Source organism: Procambarus clarkii, chromosome 80 (assembly GCF_040958095.1).
Source record: "Procambarus clarkii isolate CNS0578487 chromosome 80, FALCON_Pclarkii_2.0, whole genome shotgun sequence".
Taxonomy (NCBI): domain Eukaryota; kingdom Metazoa; phylum Arthropoda; class Malacostraca; order Decapoda; family Cambaridae; genus Procambarus; species Procambarus clarkii.
This window is the reverse complement of record NC_091229.1, coordinates 11,523,040-11,530,760: the sequence shown is the minus strand read 5'-3', so window position 1 is coordinate 11,530,760 and position 7,721 is coordinate 11,523,040. Positions and strand designations below refer to the sequence as shown.

General features: G+C 34.4%; 1 long non-coding RNA gene across 1 annotated transcript; it reads left to right on the top strand.

The window, feature by feature from the left end:
- The first annotated feature begins 676 nt into the window (after positions 1 to 676).
- On the top strand, positions 677 to 6,388 carry LOC138357751 (uncharacterized). Its single transcript, XR_011225129.1, has 4 exons — positions 677 to 887; positions 5,501 to 5,680; positions 5,938 to 6,102; positions 6,212 to 6,388. It is a non-coding gene; the product is annotated as an uncharacterized lncRNA (long non-coding RNA).
- The last annotated feature ends 1,333 nt before the right edge of the window (positions 6,389 to 7,721 follow it).

The window sequence follows — 7,721 nt, the reverse complement described above, 5'->3', positions numbered from 1 at the left end:
GTCAATAATACAATTGTTTTACCACGCTGATTCAATGCCATACTGTTTTCTCAAATAAGCTCTTCGGCTATTAGAGAAAACGTAAATTTCATGGCGAACATTTGTAAACTATCCCCAAGTAGATCTGATCGAAATTGGAATTTATACAAATATTTATTTTCGTGTTGCCCGCCACTGTCACCCTTGAGTAACCAGAAACGGATATACAGTAAAAACTAGGCTAACTCATCCTAATCCTTGCACAAGCCCTCCAGAGTTTCTTTATTGAAGATCAGCAAAAAATTATTGCGCAGCTCATATTATACAGTTTAAGAATGAGATTTCCTTGTTCTAAAGGAATGAAAATAACACTGCCTTAATCTCAGTCGATTAAGGCAGTGTCTGGGAAGCTCCCGGTGCCCGTGCCTGGTGCTCGTGCACCAGGCACGGGCGATAGTGTACGTTTAATTGTTCTTTTAGTGTAAATAACGGAATAAAATGTAAGACATAGTATGCAGATCTTTTTCCAGATGTCTTTTTTTTTTTCCTAAAGAAAACTAAGATATTGCGAATTTTGCTTAACAAGTACATTAATTATTAACTTTTTGTCGTTATTATTGTTATAATTAAAAGAATTACATCTTGTTTTTTTGCTTATGTGCAAAACATAGTCTAATAACCACAGTTCGTTGCCCCTAAATCATCACAACATAACCAGTTTACTCATGTCATCGCCCCTAAATCAACAAAAACAACCAGTGTATTATTGTAAATAATTATATCTTATGATTTCTCAGCAATGGTAAGACATTTTTAAGACTCTAACCTTCGTAAGAAGGTATGATGTATACGAACTGAACGACCGGGCTTCACAACAAAAACATGGCCACATGAGTTGGATTATTCCGGTAATATTGAACTACTGTTCATTGTTATTAGTTTAACAATACTGTTATGGAATGTCATAAGAGTTAGGGAATGTCATAAGAGTAGTCACAGGGCAACCAAAGATACCCAGCTTCTGGGTACGGGATCTTTGCCCGAAACGCTATGCGTGCTAGTGGCTTTACAATAATAATAATAATTTATTTAGGAAAAATATATACATAGATGCAGAGTTACAGTACAAACATTCTGTTTGATTTATAGATAGAGGTAGTACATACAATACCTAAAGCCACTAGTACGCATAGCGTTTCGGGCAAGATTGTAAAATCATCATTATTCCTATTTTCTCTCTTAACCCCCAGTGTACCATCTCGTATATTAATAAATAAATAACCAGGTTTTTTTATGCGGCTGTGCTGAAAGCCTGACGTAAAATAAATCATTGTGTCGGAGAACAGGAAGCTACAAATTAGGCTTATATTGAGGTTCCCCCCTCCCCCCTTTCCCCCCAATTACAGGTCTGTCTAATTACCACAAGCTACCACAAGCTTCACAAAGCTTCCTGGCAATACGTTAGTAATGAATAAATATGATATGTTAGGCTGACCTAACCTAACCTAACCTAACCTAATCTAACCTAACCAAATCTAACCTAACCAAATCTAACCTAACCAAATCTAACCTAACTTAACTTAACCAAACCAAACCTAACCTAACCTAACCGATGCTTGGATCGTCGACTTGATTTGGTGTATATTTTAATCATATTGCATACTCTATGATAGCCCAAATTATCATAATTTTCAGGACAGAAAAGTGTATGAAGCATTCTTTCATGCTACATATTATCCATTTAGCTAAGAGTATAATTAGCAAATGATTCACAAAAATATTAATTACACAATTTGATAATTGTCCCAGACAGACGTAAAGATCATTGCATCTTCGTTTTCTGATGTGTTGTTTTGTCATCCAAAGATTGTACATTATTACCTAAAATTCCAATTTAGAATATTTATTAAGTATTACTTAGTCTGCTTTCATCTAGAGTATGCACCTCCTCTCTTGGATTGCCTACCCTCCATCCTTCACCAAACATTAAATATCTTTGCTTATACTAAGTATTTAAAGAGCAATCAATACCTGCTTGATGGGGTTCTGGGAGTTTTTTTACTCAGCAAGACTGGCAGTAGGCCAGGCTTGACTTGTGAGAGTTGGGTCCACCAGGCTGTTGCTTGGAGTGGCCTGCAGGCGCACATACCCACCACAGCCCGGTTGGTCCGGCACTCCTTTGAGAAAACTATCTAGTTTTCTCTTGAAGAAGTCCACGGTTGTTCCGGCAATATTTCTTATGCTCGCTATGAGTATGTTGAAAACCGCAGACCTCTGATGTTTATTCAGTACTCTCTGATTGTGTCTACGGCACCCCTGCTCTTCACTGGTTATATTCTTCATTTTCTTCCATATTGTTCACTTCAGTATGTTGTTATTTTATTGTTTATTTATTGGGACCTGGGCCTCCAGTATTTTCCATGTGTATATTATTTGTTATCTCTCTTGTCTCCTTTCTAGTGAGTACATTTGGAGAGCTTTGAGGCGATCCCAATAATTTAGGTGCTTTATCGAGTCTATGCATGCTGTATATGTTCTCTGTATTCCCTCTATTTCAGCAATCTTCACCTGCTCTGAAGGGGAAAGTGAGTACTGAGCAGTACTCAAGACGGGACAACACAAGTGACTTGAAGAGTACAACCATTGTGATGGGATCCCTGGATTTGAAAGTTCTCGTAATCCATCCTCTCATTTTTCTGGCTGCCACAATATTTGCTTGGTTATGCTCCCTAAACTTTAGTTCGACAGACATTATTATTCCCAAGTCCTTTACATGTTACTTTCCTACTATGGACAAATTTGATTGTGTCTTGTACCCTGTATTATGTTTAAGGTTCTCATTTTTACCATATCTGAGTACCTGGAATTTGTCGCTGTTAAACATCATGTTATTTTCTGCTGCCCAGTCGTAAACTTTATTAATACTGTATCTACTTGTAGTTTTTCAATATCTTCAGCAGAGGTAATTTTTAAGCTGATTTTTGTGTTATCTGCCAAGGATGATCCAACGCTGTGCCTTGTATATGAGTCTATATCTGATATGAGAATAAGGGAAAGCAATGGTGCAAGGACTGTATCTTGAGGTACAGAGCTTTTAACTGTTCTTGGACTCGATTTTATATGGTTGACTGTTACTCTTTGTGTTCTGTTTGACAGAAAACTGAGTATCCAGCGTCCTATTTTATCAGTTATTCCCATTGACCTCATTTTGTGTGCTATCACTCCATGGTCAAATTTGTCGAATGCGTTTGTGAAATCCGTGTACTGTATACCACATCTGCATTCCCTTTTTCTTCTAATGCCTCAGTGATTTAGTCGTAATGGTCAAGTAGCTGTGAGAGGCATGATCTTCCCGCTGTAAATCCATGTTCGCCTGGATTGTAGAGATCATTTGTTTCCATGAAAGTAGTGACCTGACTCCTGATCAATATCTCAAATACTTTTATTATGTGGGACGTTAGTGCAACTGGTCTATAATACTTTGCCAGTGCTTTGCTCCCTCTCTTGTGTAGAGGGGCTATGTCTGCTGCTTTAAGCGCATCTGGTATTTCCCCCGTGTCCAATCTCTTCCTACTCACTATACTGAGTGCCTGTGCTAATGTCACTTTGCATTTCTTTATAAATATTAAATTCCATGAGTCTGGACCCGGGGCTGAGTGCATGGGCATATTGTAAAATTCTCTTTCAAAATGTTCCATGCTCGTGTTGATATTGGTTATATTTACAGGGGTTTGGATATCACGCATAAAGAAGTTGTCCGGATTTGTTACTTTCATGCTGTGTATCTGAGTGCTAAACATATCCTCATACAGCTTTTTTAGGATTTCACTAATTGTAAAATTAGTGTTATGACAAATTAGAAATTTGTCATCCTCAATGTATGAACCTTCACTAATACAAATAGGTCCAATATTGGCATTGATATTTTCTTATGATTTAGCATAAATGAAGAAATATTTTGGGTTTTCCTTTATTTCTTGAATTGCTTTTTTGTCTAGTTGCCTCTCTTCAATCTGATATGAATGCTTCAGTCTCTGTTTTATTTCTACAATCTCCCCTGTTTAAATTATTCCTTCTTTGTATGAAAAGTTGTCTGCTTAATCATTTCCGTTGTTTTTTTGTCTTTTTTTGTAGTGTCGTCTGCGTTTTCTTTCTACGTTGGACCTCTTTCTGGCTTTCCTCAAAGGAACATGTTTCAGACAGACTTCATAGGCTTCAGAAGTCTGTTTTTCTATTCTTTGTGTATGATGTTTATTACTTAGAACACATTCCCATTGAACGTTTGTAAGTTCCCCATTTATTTTTGCCCAGTCTATCCTTTTATTTTTATTATTAAAATTGGATTTATTGAATAACCCTTCTCACTTGTTGTTTCTCATAGGCCTACTACCATTATTAATGTTAGTTTTCACTTCAATGTTGTCCGAGTACGTAGTGTTTGAGACAGTAATGTCGCTGATTAGCTCATCATTGTTTGTAAATATCAGGTCCAGCGTGTTTTCGTTCCTAGTTGGTTCTGTAATCTGCTGACTGGGCGAGAATTTGTCACAGAATCTCAGTAGTTCTCTGACCTGTAGTTTGTTATTTCCAGGTTGATTTCCTGCTATAATGTTATTTTTACTATTCTCCATTTCAAAATGGGCAGATTGAAGTCTGCAAAGAAGATAATATCTGGTACTGGATTTGTTAAGTTATCAAGGATATTCTCTATTTTGTGGATTTGCTCAGTTAATTTCTCAAGTGTTGAATCTTGCAGTTTGTATATTAAAATAATAATTAGATTTATATTTTCAACCCTGATTCCAAGTACCTTTACCACCTCATTAATTGAGTTCAGGAGCACTGTTCATGCCAGTTCCTCTTTAAGATACAGACCTACTCTTCCACCTGACCTTATTACTCTGCAACCCGTTCTCGCAAATTTAATAAGTCAATATTGACTTATTAAATATGTGCATAGGTGACATACTTAACATAATAGATACCCTTAAAAAGATTCATAGAAAACACCGACCTTACCTAACCTTGTTAGTATCTTAAGATAAGCATCTTATTGCTTCGTAATTACAATTATTACCTAACCTATAATAGGTATAGGTTAAGTAATAATTGTAATTACGAAGCAATAAGATGCTTATCTTAAGATACTAACAATGTTAGGTAAGGTTGGTGTTTTCTATGAATCTTTTTAAGGGTATCTATTATGTTTAGTATATCACCTATGCACGTAGTTAATAAGTCAATATTGACTTTACGAATTTGCGAGAACGGGTTGCACTCTGTCACATCTATATAAATTATAATTTTGGATCCAGATTTCACTATCCATGTGGTCTTTTGTGTTGAATGATTTGCTCATTCAAATCATTCATTCATGATTTGCTCATTTATTTGATCATTCAAATATGAATGATTTCCCATATTGTGTGTGACTTCTGGTGAGCTTAGGTAGTTCTACATTATAATGTAATTATACTGTACTGCACAGTTTATCATAACCCAAATTATCTTTATTTTTCAGTCCTGAGAAACGCTTTACAGCGATTATGTCCCTCATGTAATATTATCGTGAACATTAATCAACATGTCTGCAAGTGTGGCTATAGGCTTTTTGATGTCAAACGTAAAGCTCAGCCGGAAAGCCAGGCTCAGGCAAATATCAAGAGATCAGAAAAGAAAAAACATATACCTGTTGTACATGGTAAGCTCACTTATATTTTTATTCACAATGTTTAATATGGAAATAAATAACATATAATTGATTAATTTAATTTTATTTAAAGGAAATATTTTACTCCCTTTCATATTGTTGTAAAGATTACCAACATATATTGTCAAATGAGCAATTTATGTCATCTGCATTTAAAATACAGCTTTCCCACACTTCACGTATTTGTGTTGGATAATATCATTTTCCAGCTTTACATAGAATACTTTGTGTTCTTTATCTATGTTCAGATGAGTTGCATAAAAGTGTGCAAGATTTACAACACCAAAAGAAATTGAAGGAGATTGAAGAGGAGATAACAAGGCTTCGAGCAATTTATGATTCCCAAAATAACAACCCAAAAAGGCGGACAATTATGTACACTGGCACTTCGTCTAGAAAAAGCAGAGCTTTAGGTATTAGTATTATTGTCTACAGTTAAATATAATCACTAACTGCTCTTAAATGTAATTATAAATAACTTGTTATAGTAATATATTTTTTACATTTTTTTTCTATTACTAGGCACACCATCAAATCCTTTCCCTTGCAGTCATGAAGTAATGAAGCCTCCAGTTTCTGTTGTAGACATTATACCCCAAAATATCAATGGTATGTTATCTAATTATTTTAGAGAGATACAAATATAAATGCATTGCCATAGTAACCAAGGACTAAGTTGCAAATACTGTACAGTGTGTGTGTGTGTATATATATATATATATATATATATATATATATATATATATATATATATATATATATATATATATATATATATATATATATATATATATATATATATATATATATATATAGATAGCTAGCCAGAATGGAGTTCTTGGCCCTACTATGCAAGGCCCGATTTGCCTAATAAGCCAAGTTTTCCTGAATTAATATATATTCTCTAATTTTTTTCTTACGAAATGATAAAGCTACCCATTTCATTATGTATGAGGTCAATTTTTTTTTATTGGAGTTAAAATAAACGTAGATATTTGACCGAACCTAAGCAACCCTACCTAACCTAACCTAACCTATCTTTATAGGTTAGGTTAGGTTAGGTAGCCGAAAACGTTAGATTAGGTTAGGTTAGGTAGGTTAGGTAGTCGAAAAAACATTAATTCATGAAAACTAGGCTTATTAGGCAAATCGGGCCTTGCATAGTAGGCTGAGAAGTGCGTTCTGGCTACTAGGTACGACATATATATATATATATATATATATATATATATATATATATATATATATATATATATATATATATATATATATATATACATAGACATATGTTGTACCTAGTAGCCAGAACGTCGTACTCGGCCTACTATGCAAGCCCCGATTTGCCTAATAAGCCAAGTTTTCCTGAATTAATATATTTTCTCTATTTTTTTCTTATGAAATGATAAAGCTACCCATTTCATTATGTATGAGGTCATTTTTTTTTATTGGAGTTAAAATTAACGTAGATATATGACCGAACCTAACCAACCTTACCTAACCTAACCCAACCTATCTTTATAGGTTAGGTTAGGTAAGGTAGCCGAAAAAGTTAGGTTAGGTTAGGTTAGGTAGGTTAGGTAGTCGAAAAAACATTAATTCAATAAAACTTGGCTTATTAGGCAAATCGGGCCTTGCATAGTAGGCTTAGAGGTGCGTTCTGGCTACTAGGTACGACATATATATATATATATATATATATATATATATATATATATATATATATATATATATATATATATATATATATATATATATATATATGTCGTACCTAGTAGCCAGAACACACTTTTTGGCCTACTATGCAAGGCCCGATTTGCCTAATAAGCCAAGTTTTCCTGAATTAATATATTTTCTCTAATTTTTTTCTTTTGAAATGATAAAGCTACCCATTTCATTATGTATGAGGTCAATTTTTTTTATTGGAGTTAAAATTAATGTAGATATATGACCGAACCTAACCAACCCTACCTAACCTAACCTAACCTATCTTTATGGGTTAGGTTAGGTTAGGTAGCCGAAAACGTTAGGTTAG